This window comes from Pan paniscus, chromosome 9, assembly GCF_029289425.2.
Source record: "Pan paniscus chromosome 9, NHGRI_mPanPan1-v2.0_pri, whole genome shotgun sequence".
Taxonomy (NCBI): domain Eukaryota; kingdom Metazoa; phylum Chordata; class Mammalia; order Primates; family Hominidae; genus Pan; species Pan paniscus.
In genome coordinates, this window is record NC_073258.2 from 123,413,055 (window position 1) to 123,438,333 (window position 25,279).

Sequence of the window (25,279 nt, forward strand, 5' to 3'; positions counted from 1 at the left end):
CACTTCAGCCTGGCCTTGGCCTCATTACTACCTCATTCTGTGTAACGGACACAGGTGCATGTGGAAAAAGAATCAAGGTTTTCTGATAGAACCAATTTCCTTTACTGGAGTTTGCAAATAACCTGCTGTCCTTGGGCCTTTGTGTTTCCATCTCTAAAATGGGAATACTAATCCTGCCTTCAATGTCCCACTGACCACATACACCCCTCACAAAGATACTGTGAGGAAGAGTGAGTAATAGCAAAGAGTCTTAAGGCTAAAAGAACCCCAGGGTTCATTTTCTTCTATCCCTCTACTTCCAGCCAAGTTCTCTACACAATAATACCCATACCAAACAAAGGAATGTGCCGGGCATAAAGACCATCTAGAAAGGACAGCCCGCAGCTTCCCCTTGGTTTGAAGCCAAGTTGGAAGTTGTCATGCCAGCTGCATTTTTTTTTTTTTTTACTGCATTGCTGTTCATCATCAAGTAATTCAGGGCACTGGGGGGGAAAACTTCTCTGAAAATGAGGGAGTGATTTGCAGCATCTGTTATTTCCTTTTTAATTGAATCTGTTCTTCTCAGATACCAGGAGCAAGTGCCAAAGTCAGCAGTAGAATTCAGCTGTGTACATTTTGAACGAGCTGGAAGATAAGTTTATGAGCACTATACGGATGCAGATTGTACAGAAACCAGATGGCCAGATTGTCCTCAAAGTCCTCTGGAGGGCGGTAGCTGACATGAAGCTCCAGCATGAGGAGGTGGGAGGTCTGCTGACTTTCCTAAGGAGCTGCTTGGGTAGATACACACCCAGGGTGGACTTGGATGCTTCCTTGGTGGGGGACGCACGTCACACGAGAGGGGCTTTCTCAGCAGCCCAAATGGACCCAGGGGCTCTCATGCTTGCTTCCATCCTGGCCCTGAGTAATAGGCATAAACCAGGGTCCTGTTGGTGCTCGCTCTTTTTCCCTCACATTCTGCATCCTGTTGAGCACCAGGAGGGTCACCAAGGGAAGCTAGGGAATTTCTACACCAGAAAGTACCCAACAGCCCTGACTAGCTGGGAGGCAAGAGGAGAACTCCATGGGTTTCACAGGTACCTTCCTACCTGTGGTGTTGCACAAACAAAAGCAAACGCCCTGAAGTATATAGAACTCCACTACCAAGTGCAGCTTCTTAACAGCAGTTACATTTGCAGGAGAAGAGGGGATTTTGCTCCTGGATGAATGAGGAATAGTGGTACAGGGATGTACATCTCTGAGCTGAGCCCCAGGAAGCTGACTGGACATTCATCTTTCTTCTCTGGGTGTTTTTTTTTTTTTTTTGAGATGGATCTTGCTCTGTCGCCCAGGCTGGAGTGCAGTGGTGCGATCTCGGCTCACTGCAAGCTCCGCCTCCTGGGTTCACGCCATTCTCCTGCCTCAGCCTCCCGAGTAGCTGGGACTACAGGCACCCGCCACCACGCCCAGCTAATTTTTTGTATTTTTAGTAGAGACGGGGTTTCACCATGTTAGCCAGGATGGTCTTGATCTCCTGACCTTGTGATCTGCCCGCTTTGGCCTCCCAAAGTACTGGGATTACAGGCGTGAGCCACCGCACCCGGCCCAGTGTTCCTCATTTTCACACAGAGGAGTTGAGGCTCACATGGGATGAAGCTCTCTTTAGGGCACACAGGAGGTGCACTGTAGATCCCAAGAATAGCCACACGACGAAGAGAGGCTTTGGTTTGGGAAGTAAAAAGCCATGTGGTCAGCTGACTCTGCGGCATCAGACGAATGCACGTGAAATCATGGATCTCACCCACCTGAGGAAGGTGGGAAGTCACATCAACTGTGATAATAGATCTGTAGATGCAAAAGGCCTTGGAAGGAATATCCTATGGAAACAGAAGATATATTATAGCTTTAGCCTCTTAGGAGTGGATGTGATTTGTCCAAAAAGATAAGCTTTATGTTAGCAATTATAAAGAAACTATAGGCATGTTGCATTTTTCTGAGAGCCATGGCCAAATTCTTGGTAAGAGTTTTTTTGAAAATCATAGTATTTTATTTTGGGGGCCCTAAAGTTTATTTATCTCAGCCACTCCCAAATCTGGCCACATGTCAGTCATCTCCAGCCTGGGCGACAAAGCGACATTCCATCTCAAAAAAAAAAAAAAAAAAAGAATGTTCAGGGTTATTCCTGAAAATTCTGATCCAGTAGGTCTTGGGGAACATGGGAATCTGTATTTTTACTGAACTCCACCAGTAACTCAGATATGCAGCTGGCTTTGTGACCTCATCCAGTACAGCCTTCCATCAGATGTTTATATCCAGGTTAGAAACCACCTCTGGATAACTTAAGCAGGAAACGAGTTTAGGTGGCTCACAGAACTGATCAGGGGCATGGATAATCAGACTCTGGAAACAGGCAGGAGTCAAGGACACTGCTGCAGACACTTGCCATGACCCCTCCACTCTTGGTCACCTTAGGTTCCAAAGCCTTTAATGGGAGTAGTTGATTGCCTTCGTCTAAGTCATATGCTGGGCATCATCTGTCAGGAAGCTGAAAGACAGAACATCTGCCCCATCAGCTTCTTTAGCGGGGCTCCCCCTTCGCTCATATTGGGATTCCCCTAAATAAGAAGAGTGCTTAGATACTGGACAGCCAAAACAACAATTGCTGTCTACAGTGTTGCCACAGTCATCAAGACTGTGCTTGAACTCCTCCATTCTTGGGGAGCTCACCATGTTACAAGGCCATCCAATTCTCTCTAAATCAGCCTTCCTGAAATTGCTCCCTATTGGCCCTTAGGGTCAAGCCTTTCCCAAAATCTCATATTTAGGGGACACTGAAGAAGGACACCTTCTGAACTTCCTCTTCTGCTTTTACTTTAAAACCTGAAGCAAGTGAGAGGCAGACCTCTTTTTCCAGGTATTTGGCCCAGAGGCAGCGGGGTAAAATGGAGAGAGTGAAGGATTGAACTCAGTCCTGGCTCTGACTCCTGGTTCTGCTGCTTCACGGTCGTGTGACTTTGGACAGATTGCTTCACAACTTGTGACCCTCAGTTTCCTCATCAGTAAAACTGAAGATACTGATGGTGAGAATTAAGCCTGAAATGTGCTTCCTCTTTCCATCTTCACACAGAGTGAAGCAATGTCAGCTGATGATGGGAAGGCAGGGTAGGATGGTGTTGAAGAAGAGAGGTGTCTGGCAAGCCTGTGTCTGAGCCCGGGATGCACTCATTATCTGCATAACCTTGTACAAAGTATTTACCTTCTCCTTTGCTCATCTGTAAAGTGAGTGCAATTATAGTACCTATGTCATAGAGTTGTTCTGAAGACTAAATGAAATAAATTTTTTGTTGTTGTTCTTGTTGTTTTTTGAGATGGAGTCTCGCTCTGTCGCCCGGGCTGGAGTGCAGTGGCGTGATCTCGGCTCACTGCAAGCTCCGCCTCCCAGGTTCACGCCATTCTCCTGCCTCAGCCTCCCGCGTAGCTGGGACTACAGGCGCCCACTACCACACCCGGCTAATTTTTTGTATTTTTAGTAGAGACGGGGTTTCACCGTGTTAGCCAGGATGGTCTCGATCTCCTGACCTCGTGATCCGCCCGCCTTGGCCTCCCAAAGTGCTGGGATTACAGGCATGAGCCACTGCGCCCAGCCGAGATAAATGTTAAATGCTGACACAGTGCTTAGCATTTAAATAACACTTAAGATGTCATGTCTTATTATTGATTGGCGGTTGAGGTGGGACTTCATGGTCTGGACAGACCTTGCATTGCTGCCATCAAAAGTTGCCTCCTTCAAAACAGTTGTAGCGGGGCTGTCAGTGTCTGTTAAGAATGAGGTGGTGCATATGCTACGGGAGAGACAATCCAGAAAGCTTCTGAATCAATAGAACCTCTGAGGCTGTTGTAGCTTCGGCATAGCTATCATCTTTTAGGGCCATTTACCCGATGTGTCACCAAAGAGACACAGCAGAAACTGCTGGAGAAACACGAATCCGAAAGCCCAATAATGACGGCTCCTCTCCTCTTTCTATTCTCTCCACCCATCTGTTCCCCTACTTCCTTCAAAGCACACATAGACACACACCCCTTTTTTCTCTCTCAAAACAGGGGATAATTAAAAAACCAAAATCCAAACATCCAGCAGAAGTTTATGCTTGAGTCTCAGAACACAACATATGGCTTCCCAGCCATTGCCAGGTTCTGTAACCACAAAGAGAGAGGTCTCCAGCCTCCACCGTGGTCCCCTGGCTTTGCCACTATTTGCTGACAGAGGCAGCACTCCTCCGCCAAGGACTAGAGGGTCATGGTGTTCAACCCCTTGAATTGTAGTCAAAATTACATTTTCCTGTCATTTGAAAATGCTCCAGAAACAGAGGAGATTCAAGTGCTTCCTTTCTTTGTCCCTGTTTCAGCTTTCTCTTTCCAGTATTGGATTAGAGGCAGCAGGGACTGTGGAGAGAGGACGAGGAGGTGGAATTTCCTGATCGTGATGCAGTGTCCCTCTGTGGGGGCAGAAAAACTGCACGGTAGTAGCAGCAAGCTGGGGCTGGTGAGAACTGCGAGAGGAAGGGGGACCTCAGCTGCAGAGGAGAGCTCTGAGACAGGGTCTCACTCTGTTGCCCAGACTGGAGTGCAGTGGCTCAATCCATGACTCACTGCGGCCCCAGCCTCCTGAGCTCATGTGGTCCTTCTGCCTCAACCTCCCAGCTTGCTGGGACTACAGGCATGTAGCACAATGCCCAGCTAATTTTTTTGTATTTTTAGTAGAGACGGTGTTTTGCCATGTTGCCCAGGCTGGGTTATTTTTTATTTCTATTGCCCAAGTCACATGGAGGAATTGTGTGAGATTGTAGTAGGGAGGATGATTCTACCTTATCCTCCCGCCACAAAACACACACATGTGCCGTGAGTTAGCTTTTCATCTCTGCCCCTCTAATATCCCTTGTGTGGCCTCTTGCATGGGGAATCGCTGTCCACCCAGAGGCTTGGGACATCAGGATGTCCTTTCACCTCCTGAGGCAAGGTTGCCTGTGGGAGACCTTGCTCAGAGCTTTCAGTCTGCCCCGCTCTGTAAGGAGGTTTGGGTTGCAGACATGTCGTCTCTCCACCTGAATGCAGGTAACGCAACCACAATGTCACCCAGTTCTGTAAAATTCCTCTCTAAGGAGTCCAGTTCAGTTTTCTGAATCTTGAACAGCAGACCAGGCTAAAGAGGGGAGCCCCAGAAAGCTTTGCTGGAAGGAAGAGAAAGACAAAAGCCTTGCCTTTTCTCTCGGTAGAAGCTGTCGGTCATGGCTCTTCTAGCCTCACAATTTGGAGATGTTAGATGGAATCAGGATGATTATAGCCTCATCTCCCCTTCTCCCGTCCTGTCTAAGTAGTCACACAGATTGATGCCTTAATTTCCCATAGCACAGCCGAGGCCAAGGTGTAACAAACTGAACAAGACTTTACTAGCAGCTCAGGATCAGGACTATGCTTAGGACCAGCCCATTCTCAGGGGGTTCCCTCAAAGCTACCACTGTATGAGAGATCCCTGTCCTCTAGCCCCCAGAAAAGTCCTCAAGTTTTGCCAGACTCCTGGGAGTACTAGCATAAGAAAGCAAGGCCCAGAGACATGGAGATTCTCTCTTCTTCTCCCACCTAAGGCCTTCCTTCCAAATCCTCATTGCCTGTCCTAAGAACCACCACTTCCTGGAATAACCGATAGCGGAAGGGCCAGGTTCCCTCTCTGCCCCTGAGGAAGTGATGCTACCCCACAGTCCGAGGAGATAATCACATCAGAATATAGCAGACCTGCAGTAGTGTGAGAGATTTCCTGGCAGTAAGAAGGGGTAGGGAGGAGGATGTCCTTGTCACACCCAGGCTGCCTGGATCCTGTGGCGTCTACCACATGCATTAGGCGTGGCTCTGGCCACAGATCAGTAGAGGGAGAAGCACTGCACACAGCACGGATGCTTGTAAATGTCAATTGCTCTCAGTGGCTATAATTAGTTTCTCTGGTACCCTGTGTTCAGCAAAGTGGGGAAACAGCCCCTTAGAAAGTGTGTATTTTCCACCGCTGTACCTCGTGATATCACCACAAGTGCCTTCTGGCTGACCCCAAGTTTCTCGTTGTTCTCCAGGAACTGCTGTGACTGTTGGTGGCAGTTCTACAACTCTGAGAAGTCACAGGGGGCCTGGTCAACCACCAGCAAATGACTTCCTGTTCCCTTCCCCTACTGTCCCCCACCCCCCATGACACTAGGCCAGTCCTTGCCTGGTGAGAATAAATTCAACTGTACGTGGATTTCTCACCCAAGTTTCTTTCTTTCTTTTTTTTTTTTTCAGACAAGTCTCACTCTGTCACCAGTCTCACTCTGTCACCCAGACTGGAGTGCAGTGGCACCATCTTGGCTCACCGTAACCTTCACCTCCTGGGTTCAAGAAATTTTCCTGCCTTAGTCTCCCAAGTAGCTGGGATTACAGGCACCCGCTACCAAGTCTGGCTAATTTTTGTATTTTTAGTAGTAGAGACGGGGTTTCACCATGTTGGCCAGGCAGGCCTCGAGCTCCTAACCTCAAGTGATCCTCCCGCCTCGGCCTCCCAAAGTGCTGGGATTACAGGTGTGAGCCACCATGCCCGGCCTCATCCAAGTTTTAAACACATCCAAGAAAGTGGATGCATACCTACCTAGTCTAATCTTTAAAATACATTTCGGATGAAGCATTTCTTGTTCTAAAACTACCTAACCTAGAGCCCTGGCGCCTCAGATTCCTTGCAAGTCACTAAGTCAGTGCACGGCATTGGGTACTAGTGTTATATTATTGGGCAGACTTGTGAAAGGATGTGGAGTCTCAGACTCCAGGTTTGAATCTGCCATCTCCAGCTGTGTGACCTTGGGCAAGTTATTTAAGCTTTGAGCACTGGCTTCTTGATCCATCAAATGGGATATTTAGGGGGGGAAATGGGATAGTAGGGATTGTGTGAGGATTAAGTATGATGACATATGTAAAAGCAAATTAACAGCACCCAGCAGGTCCTCAATTGTAGTACTTTTTATATTCATAGTATGGAATAAAGAAAAGTCTTTTTGATTGGAGCCCAAAAAAAGGGATATTAGAGGGTCAGAAATGAAAAGCTAACTCGTAGTGCATGTGTGTGTTTTGTGGCGGGAGGGATAAGGTAGAATCATCCTCTTCTTACTCCAATCTGACACAATTCCTCCACCTGACTTGGGCAACAGAAATAAAGAATAACCCAGCCTGGGCAACATGGTGAAACACCGTCTCACCTAAAAATACAAAAAAATTAGCTGGGCATTTTGCTACATGCCTGTAGTCCCAGAAACCTGGGAGGTTGAGGCAGGAGGACCACCAGAGCTCAGGAGGCTGGGGCTGCAGTGAGCCATGATTGATCCACTGCACTCCAGCCTGGGCGACAGATTGAGACCGTCTCTCAAAAATAAATAAAAAACACTTACTGAGTATTACCATGTGCTAGCTGCTGTTCGAACAATCTAAGCATGATTACGTTAGATTGGTGATGGGTATTCTTACACTGCCAATTTACAGATGGATTAACTAACACGCTGAGGTTAAAAGTAACTTGTCTAAGACCACGCGGCTAATAATTGGGGGTGCCCGGAAGTCAATTCCCTTCTCTAAGCTTCAATTTCCTCATCAGATGATTGGTTTAGATACCCATGTCCACCAGTGCTCAAAATTTTACATCTGTGCTAAATTTAACCAGGAAATTTGGGAGTTATGTTAGTGATGTTTGCAATGGAAAAGAAATGGTTTAGGAAACTTAACATGGCTTGAAACTCTTTAAAAGTCTTTCTTACCATTTTTCTTGTCCCTTTCTTTTATTACTCTCTCCTTGTCTTTTCCCCTTCGTCCTCCTTAAAATAAGTCTCTGAGAGGGAAAAACCTGTGGTTCACATCATGAGTTCATCAGAACCAGGCATCTATGTATCCCATCACATAGGTCAAGGAGCCTCCCAGCAAAGGTAGTAATAATCAGCCTTAGTAGCTGGAAAGATCATTTCATCTGTTTCTCTTCTTGCAAAACCTGAAGTGTTAAATCAGATTCTTGAACAGTAACACTTCCCAAACAAGTTGTCTCTACTGGCTGTTTCCACTTCCTATCCTCCTCTTTTCTCTTAAACTTATTTCATTCAGGCTTCTGTCACACTGCCCCCCAAAGCTGCTGTCATCAAGGTCACTAATGGCCACAGTAGTGCCATATATTGTGAGCAATTCCATCCTCCATCAGCAGCATTGGATGCAGGCGATCAGTCCTCTCTCGATGCTTCCTTAAAGACCCTTGGCTTCTAGGAGTTTCTTCTCTCTTAGTCCTCCTACTGCGGTGCCTGCTTCTGCTCCAACTCCTTGGCTGGCTTCCTCATCTCCTCACCTGTAAATATTGGAGGGCCCTCAGCTGAAAACCATGGACCCCTTCTCTCCTTTGTCTAAACTCACCCCCATAGTAGTCTCCAAACTCCTGGCTTTATGTACTATCCATATGCTGACAACTACTGCACTTACTTCCCCCACCCAGTCCTCTCTCCCAATTTCCAGACTCCGTACTCAGCATCTCCTATGGATGTCAAATAGGCATCTCCCACAGTCTTGTCATCTCCAAGCAGGATAACTCTTTCTTCCAGATGTTCATTCTAATGCCTTGGAGTCACCCTTAGCGCCTCACTTTTTCCATCCAGTCCATCAGTGAATCTGTCAGCTTCGCCGCTTCCACAGATCCAAATCCCTGGCATTCTCTCTTGCTTGTATTATTGCAATTGCCTCCAACCTGGTCTCCCTGTTTTGGCTTTTGCTTTCTTGTAGTCTCTTCTCATCAGAATAGTTGGAGATCCTTTCAAAGTGTAAGGCAGATGGAATCACTCCACTGCTCAAAATGCCCCAACGTTCTCTGTATCACAAAGTTAAATCTAAAGCCTTCCTGTCTCTAGGGTGTTCCCTTGCTACCTCTCTGAATCTATTTCCTAGCATGTACCTCCTTGCCCATTCAGCTGAAGCCACATGGTCTATTCTTTGTTCCTTGAATACACTACACACGCCACTGCCTGGGGCCTTTGTGCTTGCTCTTCCAGGAAGGCTCTTCACACAGCTATCCACAGAGCTCTCCCTCCCTGACTCATTCATTACCTTTATCTAATCTTTCCATGCAAAATAGGAATCCCTTCCCACCCTTCCCTGCCTTATTTTTTCCAAAACGCTTACTATAACTGTCCTCTCCCCTAGAATATAAACTGCATGAGGTCAAAAATCTTTGTATTTTTTTTTTCTCTGCTATATCCCCAAGGCTAGAAAAATGTCTGACACATAGTAGATGTTAAAAGAATGAATGACTCGGCCAGGCGCGGTGGCTCACGCCTGTAATCCCAGCACTTTGGGAGGCCGAGGTGGGCAGATCACAAGGTCAGGAGATGGAGACCATCCTGGCTCACACGGTGAAACCCCGTCTCTACCAAAAATACAAAAAATTAGCCAGGCGTGGTGGCGTGTGCCTGTAGTCCCAGCTACTCTGGAGGCTGAGTCAGAAGAATCGCTTGAACCCGGTGGTGGAGGTTTGCAGTGAGCCAAGATCGCGCCACTGCACTCCAGTCTGGGCAACAGAGCAAGACTGTGTCTCAAAAAAAAAAAAAAAAAAAAGAATGAATGACTCTAGGTCAGTTTCTACAACAGATGCTGACTGACCAGCCAAGCTCTTTATGGAATTCTGTTCACTTAGAGTAAGCAAATCTTCCACAGCACTACGGGGGGGTGGGAGTGGGAATGTGGTGGCTGGGAGGACCACTAAATCTTTTTTGCTCTAAATTGCTTTCCCATATGATGATATTTACCACACCAGGATTTCAGCTCTAGCTCAAAGCTTGCTTAAGGATATTTGTCAGAGTGAGCTTGCCTGAGAGTTCAGTAATTCTCAAGATGGTTTCCCTGAAAGAATCCTTGTTCAAACACCATCCCTTTAAAAGTCCTTAATCCAGACTGCCTGTTCTGCAGACATTCTCAGATGCATTATTTAAAGTTATTTCCAGTGGTGCGTGGGTGGGAGGTGGGAGCTACATTTGTTACTTAGTGGTTTCCAAAAGCCTTCCAGGATCTTTCCTTTTTACCCTAGTGAGGTTGCTCACTTTTAACCCTTCTTTTCCAGGTCTCCTAACATAACTTCTTAGGCTAAGCAGCTCATCGGCAAATCTGTTAATGCATTTCACTGCTATTGGGTGAAATTTAGAAACATGCTACTCTGTTCTTTGGGGATGCCTCTTAGCAGAGACAGGCTTCTTTTTCTTAAGGAGTCAAAGAATGACATTCATAGAAGACACTGTTTATTGGATGAACCAGTTACACGGACTTTTTGATTCTTGTATAATGCATTAGTCATCATACTTTTGAAGAATAAAGACATCACATGGTATTTGCCCTCTCCCAGGGCCCTGCAACCTTTTGCATCTGTTATTTTGTTTGAAGCTCACAAAGCTTCCTGCAGTAGACAAGTTGTATCACATTTTACAGATGAAGACAGAGGCACAGGGAGGGTAGTGACCAGCTGAAGGCTGCCCTTGGTGGATGGCCCAGTGGGACCTAGAGCTCCGCCCTCATGCTCTCTTGCTTCCTCACCTTGCAAGACTTTGACTTAAACATTCTGCCTCTCCTAATTACTGATAGGTGTCCTGGTTCTCTCCTGCACTCCAGGAACCCAAGTACAGGTCTCAAACACTTGAAGATTGTCTTTTGCTGCACGGGTCCATTTCTAACTTGCAACATCTTTTTTCTGGTTCTTCTGCTTCTGCCAGATACTGAGAGAGACGGGAAATGTCTGTGTGTCTCTGGATATTTTGAGACTTTTCTTTGTCTAGGAGAGTGCTCAGTGGCAGAAGGAACCATCTAGATATCCAAGGAGAAAACTACTCTTCCTGAGTTCTTTGGTCTCTAAGCTCCAGCTTGGTAGAGAATTGGGCTTCTTTTCTGAATATCCATAGTGAAGTCACATTCCTTAGGAATTCTTCACATGGAAGTCTGACAGCTCTAGGGGGTTACCCTTTAAGCATAATATTCAGATCTGGTGTTTCTTTTTTTTTTTTTTCGAGATGGAGTCTCGCTCTGTCCCCCTGGCTGGAGTGCAGTGGCATGATCTCAGCTCACTGCAAGCTCTGCCTCCCATGTTCATGCCATCCTCCTGCCTCAGACTCCCGAGTAGCTGGGACTGCAGGTGCCCACAACCATGCCTGGCTAATTTTTTGTATTTTTAGTAGAGGCGGGGTTTCACCATGTTAGCCAGGATGGTCTCAATCTCCTGATCTCTTGATCCGCCCGCCTCGGCCTCCCAAAGTGCTGGGATTACAGGCGTGAGCCACCGCGCCCGGCCCAGACCTGGTATTTCTTTCACCATGGGGCTATAATACTGCCAGCCTTTGCACAGAGCTTTAGAGTTGTGGTTATGCTTCAGAAGCTCCCAGAAAGTTTCTGAAAATCCAGATTCCTGGGCTCCTCCTGGCGATTTTAATTCAGTAGGCTTAAGAGGATCAGAAATCTGTACTTTAAAAAAAAATCCTTTGGCAATTCTGACAATTAACCAGGTTTGGAAACCACTGTTTAGATTACAAAGCCCTTTTGTATATAACATTTCATTTGTTCATCACAATGCATGAGGAAGCCGTTAACCTCCTTTGCAGATGTGACTCAAATATGGTAAATAACCTAAGTCCTTAAGTTAGTGAATAGTAGAGCCAAGTCTCCAGGCTAAAGCCTTTGTCTCCAAACCTGATTTCATTTCCACTGTGATCTCCTTTGGAGACGCATTCTCCCATGTATCCGTTTTCCCAGGGGTGTTGGTTTCTTCTCATACTCTGCTTTGCTCACCAGCAAAAGGCCAAATTCATCTGTTCTTCCCTGCGAGCAGCTCTAAGCAGATTTGGAGAAGGTGGTGGAAAGGCAGGCCCCAGGCAAGTGTCCCAAAGTATCCATCCTTGTCAGTTATCTGGGCCCATCAGACAACAGTGGCAGGCAGGCCCAAGGGATGTTTCAGCCCAGTTCCAAGAAAGAGTCCCGAAGAGCACCGGGTAGAAACCACGGGCCGATGGCTTAGAGAGTTAGTGGTAAACCTTTCCTGTTTCCATGTGCATTGTGTTTTGGAGCTAGATCATCATGAAGAAACCTCAAAAATCTCAAGTTTCATTGTAATAGGAAGGAGGCAGGGTGGCCCTGGGGGTGGCTATGGGAAACTTTGAGTGGATTTTCTGGTGCTTCTGGGTGAGGCTATGTCAGCGTGTAGAAGTAACTTGAGAGCAGGGCTCTTTTGTCCTAGCTGGTTCTGTGTCATTGGGAGCTCCCGGAGTTTAAATGCTTATGTGGACTTTGGTGGGTGGTCCCCTCATCCCAGATACCCAGTGTGGCAGCTATTCTTGGGATTTTAGAAATTGGAACCTGGAGGACCTTTGCCTTAGGAATGGGAGTTTGATTTCTGGTTATTTCGTTCATTCATCTATTGATAGATATTATTACACAGAGTTAAGAGCCTAAGCTCTGGAGGCAGACTTCCTGGATTCCATATCTGGCTTTCCACTTACTAGCTTTGTAATTGTCACTGTGCCTCGGTGTACTCATCGGTAAGATCATGATGACACTGGTACCTACTTCTTCAGGTTTTGGCGAGGAGCAGATGAATTATTATGTGTGGAGTGCTTAGAATCGGGGCAGGCACGAAGAAGTTGTGGCATAAGTGCTAGCTTCACTGTTGTTTGACAAACATCATGTTCTGGGTCCACGACTGTGGCATAGAGGGCATAGAGGCAACCACCAGGGGCCCACCTTGCAGGAGTTCACAGTTTACTGGGAGACAGGCATGAAAACAGACCACTGCCACGTAAAGTTGCTGTTGACATGGGAAATGCTGTAATAGAGGAACAATCAGAGGACTGTGGGGACACAGAGGAGCGGCCAGCTGTGTGCCATGGATGGGCTGGGCCAGGCCTGAACTGGCTTCTTAGAGGAGGTAGTAGCATTTGATCTTAAAATGTCATTAGCAATTCACCAGATGGGGGAAAGGGGAACGGCATTCCAGAGAGAGGCAACAGCACACACAGGGCCACAGAGGCATGACAACTCCAGCATGTGCAGGAAATGACAGAAAGTGGGGAATGTGCTGCATGAAAAGGAAGTGGGAGGTGAAGTGGAGAGTCCAGTGAGCGGCATCCTAAGATCCTGAGAATCATAAGCCCCATGCCAAGGGATGAGGACTTTGCCTGGAGGAAAGGCACTTGGGACTCACTGGGAGTGTTCGAAGAACAGGCTCAAATTTGTATGTTATTTTATTTATTTATTTATTTATTTATTTTTGAGACAGAGTCTTGCTCTTTCCCCCAGGCTGGAGTGCAGTAGCACGATCTCAGCTCACTGCAACCTCCCACCACCCCCTAACCCCCACCCCCCGGTTCAATCGATTCTCCTGCCTCAGCCTCCCGAGTAGCCAGGATTACAGGCACCCGTCACCATGCCCAGCTAATTTTTGTAATTTTACTAGAGAGAGGGTTTCACCATGTTGGCCAGGCTGTTCTCGAATTCCTGACCTCAGGTGATCCATCCACCTCGGCCTCCCAAAGTGCTGGGATTACAGGTGTGAGCCATCGTGCCCGGCCTCAAATTTGGATTTTAATAAAATCACTCTAGTTGCTGTGATGAGCATAGCACCATAAACAGAAAAAGAAAAGAAAAGAAAAGAAACAAACTCAATGACTTGAGCACCTCGCCCTTGTTAAATGTGAGTGTAAGGTATCTACCATTTCAGAGAGGGCCCAACCTTAACCGTGGTCAGGAGGCAAGGGTTTGGAAAATGTGGTGCTGATTCGGCCCACGACATTCAGGGTACCCTGGAGAAGAGCCCTTCCGGTGTCTGGTCTCCCCATCGTTCTGTAGGTGCAGTAGCGATATCATACTCCCTCTCCATAGCTCATCTTTAGACAGTGTTGGAGGAGCATGCTGTACTGGATTTCCTGCAAATGTAGCCTACTCAGGAGGAAAAGTGGGGCTCCATTGCTTGTTTCATTTTTCTTTTCTATTTTTCTTTTTATTTTTTTGAGACAGAGTCTCACCCTGTCGCCCAGGCTGGAGTGCAGTGGCTCAATCTTGGCTCACTGCAACCTCCGCCTCCCGGGTTCAAGCGATTCTCCTGCCTCAGCCTCCTGAGTAGCGGGGATTATAGGTGTGCGCCACCACGCCGGCTAATTTTTTGTATCTTTAGTAGAGACAGGGTTTTACCATGTTGGCGAGGCTGGTCTCAAACTCCTGACCTCATGATCCACCCACCTCAGCCTCCCAAAGTGCTGAGATTACAGGCGTGAGCCACCGCACCCGGCCCCTTGTTTCATTTTTCTATAGAATATATTTGCACTTAATTTTATTATTTAATAGGAAACATGCTCATGGTTCAAAGAACAAAATGATAGGAAGGTTTACACACAAGTTTGCCCTTCCCTCTGTGCTCATCCACCCTGTTGTCTCCACACCTGCCAGAAGAAACCACTCTTATTTGTTTCTTGGGTATCCTTCTAGCATTTCTTTTTTTTCTTTTCATGTCAGAGGGGTAATATACCGACATCGTAACAAGGTTCGAGGGTGGCACATCTCAAACACGCACGTGAACACCCAGTCATTACGCTTATGAACTATAAAAAGATCACCTTTCGGCATTTATTTCTTTTCTTTCTTCTTCTTTTTTTTTTTTTTTTGAGACTGAGTTCTTGCTTTATCACCCAGGCTAGAGTGCAGTGGCGCGATCTTGGCATACTGCAGCCTCCGCCTCCCGGATTCAAGCAATTTTCCTGCCTCAGCCTCCCGAGTAGCTGGGATTACAGGTGTCTGCTACCACGCCCGGCTAATTTTTGTATTTTTAGTAGAGACGGGGTTTCACATGTTGGCCAGGCTGGTCTCGCACTCCTGACCTCAAGTGATCTGTTGATCTCATCCTCCCAAAGTTGCTGGCATGAGCCACTGTGCCCAGCACCAACATTTCTTCATGCAGCTATGAGCAAATGGGATCATAGATTCTTCCTGTTTTCCCTTTCACTTGTAGGATGTATCAACAAGGTCTTTGAAAAATCAAAGTCATATTTGCTAAGGGATTTCTAGCTAGTCCAGTTATTCCTTCCAGAGTGAAATAAAGGGAAGCAGAAGCTTTGCTGTGACTTTGTCTCCCTGTTATGTAAATGAGGGACAATATTGTCCGCCCTGACTCCCATGTGGGAAAGTAATAAGTAATTTCGCATTTATCAACCGTTTTGAGCTTTCTGGCAGAAGGGATGCTCAGAGTAGTGCTGTTTTGATGGTTTCTCAGCAAAATACTTCCCTCTTGTCCATGGGTCCCAGGACTTATTTTTAAAAAAGGATTCCGATTGCTAATTGTTAACAAGTTGCTGGGTTTTTTTCCTCCCCTCCAGCTCTTCCTTTCAAAACTTCTGAGCCTTAATTGGCAGCCCCGGTTTCTGGCCAGGCCATGTGTGTCTGATTTTAAGCCGCGTCCTGCCGGGGACTCCTGCTGCACACATGTGCCTGCAAGTGCTCCCCCAGTGTCTGTTGCAGAGATCTTTCGTTTTTTTTTTTCTTCCACCACATGTGCTGAGCCACACAGAAGCTTTAAGACTCCAAATCATAGCGCAGCAGCGAGCCAGTGTTGGCTGTAATTAGCTAGAATTGCAAACTCCTGGTCATAAAGACATCATGTCTTTGCTTACCGTGGTGAATTTCCTGCGTTCTCTAAGGGTCGCTGGAGAGGCTCAGAGGAAGGAAGTTGCCTATCAATTGAGGGAGGGGCGAGACTAGATGATCCCCAAGATGCCTTCACTTCTAAAATTACACTTTAATGACATCTTCTCCAGGGCCCGCCTGTCCCCACGTAGGGAGTGAATCACCAGGCCCAGCAAGCCCCGTGGAGGCCTCCGAGATGGGCACCAGGAGACAAGGACAGCGAGGCTATCGTCTCGACACCACGGGACCTGGTTACTGTTTTGAAAGGGAATTGGTTTTGTTTTGCTGGGACGCTTCCTGGAAGTCTTTTCTTGAGGCAGTGTGTTTATCTGGTTTCTTAGGTAGAGCATAAGGCTGTTTTCTCTCAGACGTGGACTTGGCAATGCGGAACTCAGTTCTGGGCTGTGATTCAAAGCCTTGCCAGCTTCGTGAATTCAAGAAATCCTTGTTTCCACCCAAAGACCCAAAGAGACTTTGAACAGTCATTTCACCCTCCCCGCACAGCTGGGCCGGATGGCAGCAGTGGCCCAGTCCCTATCCTGAAGGCTCCTTACCTAGAGGAAGTCCACCTCACTGGGACCTTCTCCTGCCCTGTAGTTTTAGCCCATTTTATCATTATTATTATTATTATTAATTATTTTTAGAGATGAGGTCTCCTGTGTTGCCCAGGCTGGTCTCAAACTACGGGGCTCAAGCAGTCTTCCTGCCTCAGCTTCTCAAGGTGCTGGTATTATAGGCGTGAGCTACCACACCCGGCCTTAGCCCATCTTGAGGTGAAACTATGCAGTTGTTCTGGGAGGATCTACATGTCTGTCCTCCATGAGGATGCAGAGTCGTTGAGTTTACATGGGGAATATTTAGCTGTCCACGTCGTTTCTGTGGGCTTCCCTAGGCTGACCCTGGAAAGGGTTCCGGACGCTACTTGGGAGATACTCCTTTTTGCAAGTTGGCACAGACATCTTTCTGCCTTTTCTTTGTCCTAGGACCACTCTTTATGGTGTTGCTGTTGAAGCAGGTGGGGGGATTGGGAATTAAGCATAGCTGACAGGGTAAAATTTGAGGAGCAGGAAGCTCATAGATGGGGACCACCAGCCCAATTTCTTTATCTTAGGTCTGAGCTGTTAAGACCCATAGCTACTTCTCTTATACTTATCAAAGTTTTCTTCTCCATTGAACATCTCCCTATTTAAATATTAGCCTCCCCAGGGAGATCTTTGTGATTCCCCAGCCTAACATGGTGTTTGGCTCACTGTAGATGCTCAAGAATTGGTTGTTGGATTGGGTACCCCATTCAGCAACATTTGTTGAGTGCCTAGAATGCGCTTTGCGCTGTGCTGGAGTCTGGTGATGACAAAATCTGATAGAGCCCCTCCCCTTAAACAGTTTATCATCTAAGAAAAGAGAGACATCTGTGTACTTCCAACATCTAGCACAGGGGCAGAAACAAAGTCATTTGGTGGCTTTTGAGCTTAGAGTCATAAAATGTCAGAGCTAGAGGGTCTGAGGGATTGTTAAATCCCTCCCTCTCACTTTGGAAGTTAAGAAACTGATTGGTCAGAGACTTGCTCAAGTCCACCCGGTCAGACAGGGACAGAGAGTGCTCAGCCTACCGTCCCTGCTTTCGGCTCTTTCTATCACCCCATGCAGCTTGTCTTTGGCCTTTAACTAGAAAGATCAAATCATGAAAAGTAGAGGGAGTACCAGAGAGAGCAGGAACCCACTTTCATTGCAGGTCTACTGTGGCTCAGTGACCTAAATCCTGGGAGGACTGGGAGGCTCTGGACAGTTGCTCTCTGACTAGGACTGCGGAGTGAGTACTCCAACGCCACAGGGGCCAGCTCCCTGCAGTTCCCACTGAGACTTATTTCTCCAGAGGCCAGAAAGCCCAGAAGATGAAGCCTTGTCACTTTTGGTCTTGTGGCCCGGTTCAGCTGAGATGCCACGTGGTTCTTGTTGAGGGGAAGGTGTGTGAGAGGCCCTGGCGCCTGAGCCACACACTGGGGCTTTCCATCCTGCTGAAGTCAGGACCTTCATTGGCCCTGATTCAAACAAACTGATCGGAAAAAGACATTTTTGAGACCATCAGGGGAAAATGAATGTGGATTTGGTATTCAGTGATATTAAAGAATGATTATAAATGTTAGATATGATAAAGGCAAGTGATTACGTTAAAGATAAAACAGTTCTTATCAGAGATGCATGCTAATGTCTGGGTTGTTTTAAAATACTCTAGGGTAAATAAATCTTTATGAGTATTTTGGAGTAAAATGATATAATACCTGGGATTTGCTTTAAAATGTTCCAGGCTGGGCACGGTGGCTCATGCCTGTAATCCTAATACGTTGGGAGGCCCAGGTGGGAGGATCACTTGAGCCCAGGAGTTTGAAACCAGCCTGGCAACATAGCAAGACCCTATCTCTACCAAAAAAAAAAAAAACCCTGAAAAGTTACCCAGGCAGTTAGCTTCGTACCTGAGGTCCCAGCTTCTTGGGAAGCTGAGCTGGGAGGATCAGTTGGGCATGGGAGTTCGAGGCTGCAGTGAGCCATGATCATGCCTGCACTCCAGCTTGGGTGACAGAGTGAGACCCTATCTAAAAAAAAAAAAAAAAAAGGCCAGGTGCAGTGGCTCACACCTGTAATCCTAGCACTTTGGAGGCCGAGGCAGGTGGATCACTTGAAGTCAGGAGTTCTAAACCAGCCTGGCCAACTTGGCAAAACTCCATCTCTACTGAAAATACAAAAATTAGTTGGGCGTGATGGTGTGCGCCTGTAATCCCAGCTACCTGGGAGGCTGAGGCAGAAGAATTGCCTGAACCCAGGAGGTGGAGGTTGCAGTGAGCCGAGATGGCTTGGTGGCTGTGGAAGAAGTGGCTTCCACAGACATGACAGGGTGTGGGTGACATCACACGGGTCCTTGAACAATTGCACTCACGTTGTGGGGAGGTTCCCGCCTTTCCATGTGTCCCCTAAGAGACCCAAGGACTTGGCCGGGCACAGTGGCCAAGGTGAACTCCATGCCATCCTTGGTATTTTCCATTCATGTTGCCAGACCATGTCTGTTTCAGGTCAGCCTCCTCAGACACCCAGAGAGGCCTATCCTAAGCCAAACCCCCTCACAGAGGTGTAGGGCCAGCACTGCACATCGCTGCACAACTGAGCTTGCCTTCTCAGCCCGCTGTGATGCAAATATTTGGATTCTTTTTTTTTTTTTTTTTTTTTTTGAGACAGAGTTTTGCTCTTGTTGCCCAGGCTGGAGTGCAATGGCATGATCTCGGCTCATCGCAACCTCTGCCTCCCAGGTTCAAGTGATTCTCCTGCCTCAGCCTCCCTAGTAGCTGGGATTACAGGCATGTGCCACCAGGCCCGGCTCATTTTGTATTTTTAGTAGAGGCGGGATTTCTCCATGTTGGTCAGACTGGTCTTGAACTCCCGACCTCAGGTGACCCACCCGCCTCGGCCTCCCAAAGTCCTGGGATTACAGGCATGGGCCACCGCTCCTGGCCAATATTTGGATTCTTATTCACCTTCTGTCCTTGTCTTGCTGTCTTTCATTTCCCTCCCTGACAGTGGAACCTTCACTATTTCTGCCCCCTAAAGGTTCTGCCATGTCTGCAATCCCCATAGTCTCTACAACGTGATTTTCCTATTACAGTGGCCCCTCCTTATCCTTGGGGATACTCAAGACCCCCAGTGGATGCCTGAAAGTGCAGATAGCACCAGACCCAATTGTGCCAATCGGATTCTGTTTCAGGTCATGTCTTCCACCCACAAATTTAACACTTTTTCCATCCTGACTAAGCAATTATCATGCACTATGGCTATAACTTTTGCAGTTTGAGGTGTGGCAGCAAAACCAGCACAAATTTCTTCTTCCTTCTTCACAATCTCATGGATGGAAGATGAGTTCTTACTGTAGACCTCGGTGACTTTGGCATGCAATTTTTTTTCTTTCATTATTAAGTTGAGAACTTTCACCTTTTCACTTAAATGGAGAACTTTACGTCTTCTCTTTTGGGATATCCAAATTGCCAGCCTCACTACTCTTGCATTTTGGGGCCATTATAAAGTAAAATAATGGTCATGTGAACATAAGCACTGCAATACTGGGACAGTTGGTCTGATAACCTAGACGGCTACTAAGTGACTAACAGGCGGAGAGTGCAAACAATGTGGATTCACTACTGCATCCACAGCCTGTATCCAGACTAGGCAAAGGGATGATTCATGTCCCTAGTGGAATGGAGTTGGATGGCTCAAGATTTTATCATGCTACTCAGAACGTCGCACAATTGGAAACTTGTGAGTTGTTTATTTCGGCAATTTTTCACTTAATATTTTTGGACCACAGTTGACCACTGGTAACTGAACCCTTGGAAAGTGAAACCACAGATAAGGCAGGACTGCTCTACTAGTTTGTTTAAATGTTTGCTCTACTAGTTTGTTTAAATGTTTGCTGTCTTGTCACACTCACTACTGAGGTTTTTGTACCCAGACATGTCCTAGCCTAGAGCACTGCATTCTGGTCTTCCCATGGCCACGTTCTTTAGTACAGAGTGAAGAGTTCTTAGTTTGAAGGAGATGTGCATACCCCGGAGCCTATGTGTCTCCCACCCCGACGACACACACACACACACACCGTGCTCTGGATATTAGGAACACAAATGATGAGGAACCTGCTTCCGGGGTGTCTCCCCCATCTCCAGTCTCCCGAAGACAGAGAGCCCTAGCCCTGAGGATGACAAAGGAGCTTCTGTTTGTGGGGGTGTGGACACAACTTTGACATCTTCTTGGGGTACTCATGTGCATACATGTGAGGACCCTCCTGGTACCCCCACAGAAGCCAGGGTCTGAGCTAAAAGCAGATGGAAGCAGACCACAGGAGAACAGACCAAGGCCGGCTGGCTGCTGGCTCTTCCCAGGTTGCCATACCCTGACACACAATGGCAAGAAGTCTGAGCCTCTAACCAGGTTGTTATGAAGGTATATTGGCCAAGGTTGGAGGCTAAGGCATATTTATGAGTTGGTTCGCTTGATTTATTATTTGTAAACATTTAGACATTGGCGTATGTGGGCCTCTCTTTATACTCTTGCCCAGGCCCTGCACGTTGTAAGTCTCTGTTTCCTAATGGAGACACAGGAATTTTGCTCTGGGCTGGACTTCATCTTGCCTTAAGGAAGGCTTGTGTTCTTCCATGGTATTTCCTGCAACTTGTAAAATACAACTTGTAAAGTCCTCTTGTAGCCCCACGTATTTCCTGTGTTTATAATGGAGATGAAATCATGGTTTGTCTTTCCACCACCCATCTTTCCACCCCCAACAACCCTCAATTAGATAAACTAACAAGCTAATTAAAAATAGCCTTAAAGTAAGGACACTTGTGTAAACCAACAACTTTATCAGAAAAGGTTTTCCCTGGAATTTCCCATCCTCATTCAAAGGGACAGGCAGTGTTCTGGATTCCAAACAATAGATTCTAATCAATAGCTCCTCCTATTCAAATAGTGGCAGAATCCTACCTGCCTTCCTTCCCTCCAGTGGAATGTTAGTATCTCTCTCAATGAATCATTAAAATTCCTGGCTTGTTATGATGTACCCATCACTATACCTACATAATATCAAGCAGAAAGCTTTTGAAGGCCTTTTGGGATAGCAGAGCAAGGGTCTCCCCACCCAACTGGTCATATAATTGGCTTTTCTCTCTTTAAAGACTCGAAGCCTTTGTGCTAAACAGAAAATGCCAAAGGTCTTTGGATATGGGGAGTCGAGTGTAGAGGTGGGGTGTTGGCTTCATACACAGCAGAAAATGTTTCCCTCCTTTGCTGTGGAAGACTCACCTTAGCAGCTTCCCACTCACTCCATCTCAAACCCAATTAAATTTTAATTTAGATCATCACGAATACAAAGTGCTTTCTTCAATCTCTATTATTTCTGGAGTTCCCTGGTGTCCAGTTTAAAAAATTCTTTAGGGAAAGATGTCTGGCAGTGATTGGATGAAGGTATTGACTTTGGAAAGAGGAGTCTTAACATCAACAAGTATGTCAACGATAAGTCACTAGAAACAAATCCCAGCCATCCAGGTTGCTTGTTTATGTGGTTCAAGTGCCTCACGCCAAAGCATGGCCCAGATCCAAGTTTCACATCAGTAATTCCTGCCATTCAACATGTTTAGCTTTTGTTTCTTAATGGGTGTTGACAGACAATCTACTTCCCATAATCCTCCATTCGCAGCTGCCTTCATTGATGTATTCATTCCACACATGTGTTGAGTAGCCCTGGAATTTTTGCCTTACAGACACCCATGGATATGTCAACAGATTATTATTGCAATGATAAGAATATATGATAATAGAGGTATGTATAGCACTGCACGAACTCAGAAGAAGTAATGTCTTGTCTTATCGAAGAACTAGAATATCTTAGAGGATGACTGTTGACTTGTATCTTGAATGATGCACAAGAGAATTTACAGCAGATTTGAGCAGTCAAAATTTAATGTCTCCTCTCTTTTTTTTGTTTTGTTTTTGAGACAGAGTCTCACTCTGTCGCCCAGGCTGGAGTGCAGTGGCATGATCTCAGCTCACTGTAACCTCCGCCTCCTGTGTCCAAGCAATTCTCATGCCTCAGCCTCTTTAGTAGCTGAGACTACAAGTGTGCACCACCACACCTCATTAATTTTTTGTGTTTTAAGTAAAGATGGGGTTTTGCCATCTTGGCCAGGCTGGTCTTGAACTCCTGACTTCAGGTGATCTGCCTGCCTCAGCCTCCAAAGTGCTGGGATTACAGGCTTGAGCCACCACGCCCAGCCAAAATTGAATGTCTCCTCTCTTAAGATTTGTACTTCAAAAGCTTTTGGTTTTCATGAGCACAGAAAAGGGGCTGGTAGCCTGGTGATCAACTGTGGGCCTTATCAACAGCTACAGTGAAGAGGAAGACATTGAAAAGAGCTTGACATTGGCTGAGCCTGAGGAAAGGACTTGGCCTGAGCAGACGGGGATTCCCAAGGAGAAAGGAAGAGGCTCAAGGTCTGAAGCCACTGTGCTCTGACCCCATGTCTTTGCTTGAATGGTGTTCATAGATTTACTAGTTGTTGGTGGCTTCCAGTATACCACTGGGGTGGGAACTGGCTGTCCAGAAAAGCCATCTGGGAGGGACACTTGGTGAGCACACTGTAATCTGGCTTAGCTCAGCATCCTGAAGATGTGGTGTGCTTCACAAGCAAGCCTCACTCCAGCGACTGCCTTGGTTTACATCTTGAAATAAGTCCTCATCACTGGATGAGTATTTTAAGATGCAGCTTTCATCAAGACGGTTTCATTAAGGCAATTCCAGTAGAGTGAATAATCATTTTCCCCCCTCATCAGATGTGCTTAATCTTATAGAAGTATGATGAGTTTAATCCTCACTTTTTAAGCTGTATCTTAAAAAAAAAAGAAAGAAAGAAAAAGAAAAAACCCTTAGAGAAATGATCCTGCATCTGTGTCAAACGTTTCCCTCTGCATTTTCAGATCTGTCTTTTCTAGGTCACCATTGCTCTTTATGGCTTTCCTTATCACAGTTTTTTCTAACTTCCTGTTTCCTAGCAAACTTTATATAAACTCATTTTATTTTTACTTAAGCCATTCAGGAGTGAACTTTTCCCCTTTTTGGAGGCCAGTACTTTTTCTGCACCTTATTATTATTGTACACACGAGGGTCAGAGTTATTTCAAATGTTTTGACAACCTTCAATTATTTGCACTTAAGAGGTTGAGTAGAGAAGAAGAACTGCGTAAATTCCAAGCAAAATGACATTAGAACAATCACATGGATAATACCCAATAGCATATATTTCTCGTCTGTTTATTTGCCCTTGGAATGTACTTAAAATAGTATTTTTAGTGCACTAAACTGCTTCATTTGCAGTTCTTACACTAGATGGGCAATGAAATTTACAGTCCCCAACATGTGGGTAACAGAAAGCTAGTGTAATATAACTCTTTCCTAACCAGAACAGCTTGTCACAAAGACAGGCTAAATACACACTCTTCTAGTTAAGGAAAGAAATGCAATGCTAGATGAACAGGAAGGCCTGTTCCACCAACCCAATTCACAAAGACCTAGACCTCATTCCTTTAGTTATTAAACATTTGTTGAGCACCTAATATGTGATAGAGGCGAGAGATTCAAAGAAGAAAAAGACATTGCCCTGTCTTCTTTGGGTTCGGTAAAGGAATACACAGTGTGGGAAATGCCCAGAGAGTTCTGAGAGTCCCTAGTAGCAACAACTAATTCCACCATATTTCACAGAGAAATATTTGATCTGGACATAGAAAAGTATGTCGAAGACATCTATCTACTTGTCGAAGTGGGGAAGCCGAGTTCCAGGCAGAGGGCCCAGCATGTGCAAAGGCAAAGAAGAAAATGAGGTCATGAGGGAGGGAGAGTTCAGAGTTGTGGGATGTAGGGGGCATGAGAGCGAAGTGGCGGCTTGAGCCTAGAGACATGGATTTGGACACCATCATGGAGCATCTTGGACACCATCTGAAAAGGATTTTACCTGTAGGTAACAGGGAGTCCCTGAAGGTTTAAGCAGAGGTAATATGGTTACATCTGAGCTCTAGAATAACTGATAGCAATGTGGATGGTGTATAAAATGGGAGAGAAGACAGGAAACCAGAGCAGACTTGCCAGGTAAGAGACAAAGATATTCTGGCCCAAGACAGTGGAGGTTCAGAAAGGGGAAAGGCAGTGCAGTTCAGCCTCATTTAGGATGCTTTGGTACCTGGCAGAGAAAGATAGAGAAGTCAAGAATGCTTCCTAACTTCTTGTTATTTCAGCTTTGTGCCAGTTCTCCAAGTGCACAGATAAAAACATCTACTGCTAAAGCCCAACTCCCTCTGCTTCTCGGTGTTCTTCCATTTCTTCTCAGAACTGTGTAACTCGTCCCTAGAGTTTTTTCGGACACAACCTCATTCTATATTCTGATGCTTTTAGTTCTGAGAACTACAAGTTCTCATCATGGGCATCATGCTAGAAGTTAAGGCATGCAGAAGGGAGACCTGGCCTTTTTCTCCAAGAAGTTCATAAGCTTATGGAGGAGAGAGACAGATAAAACTCTAAATACTAATTCATGCAGAATGGAAAAAAAAGGGCTAGGGGAACACAGAGAGAATGCTGGGAGAATTCAGGAGTTTATGTAGAAGGTGGGGCTTTAGCGACGCTCTTCATTCTTACTGAGCATCTACCTCATGGCCTGTACTACACTTAGCACTGAGATCAACAGGCTAACACGCACGCATGATGAGAAGGAAAACACACATCAAATAAGTAATTAACTACAAGCAGAATGCATGCTGGGAAAGAAATGCAGGGTGTCATGAGAATGTGTAACTGGGAGATTTAAGGATCGGGAAGCCAGGCGTGGTGGTTCACACCTGCAATCTCAGCTACTTGGGAGGCTGAGGAGAGAGGATCACTTGAGCCCAGGAGTTTCAGTCCAGCTTGGGCAACATAGTGAGACCCTCTCTCAAAATGAAATGAAATGGAATGAAATGAAGAAATGAAAGGAAATAAAGGATCAAGG

General features: G+C 46.2%; 1 protein-coding gene, 1 long non-coding RNA gene and 1 other non-coding gene across 4 annotated transcripts in view; 2 read left to right on the top strand and 1 right to left on the bottom strand.

The window, feature by feature from the left end:
* LOC134731263 (uncharacterized) overlaps positions 1-25,256 on the top strand; it is a 38,292-nt gene extending 13,036 nt beyond the window's left edge. The window contains exon 2 of the long non-coding RNA XR_010113502.1: positions 566-25,256. This is a non-coding gene — a long non-coding RNA (uncharacterized LOC134731263). The remainder of the gene's footprint in view (positions 1-565) is intronic.
* UBASH3B (ubiquitin associated and SH3 domain containing B) overlaps positions 1-25,279 on the top strand; it is a 158,214-nt gene that overhangs the window by 55,484 nt on the left and 77,451 nt on the right. The window lies entirely within an intron of this gene.
* Positions 14,548-14,651, bottom strand: LOC112441307 (small nucleolar RNA U13). The gene has a single exon (XR_003029242.1). It is a non-coding gene; the product is annotated as a small nucleolar RNA U13 (small nucleolar RNA).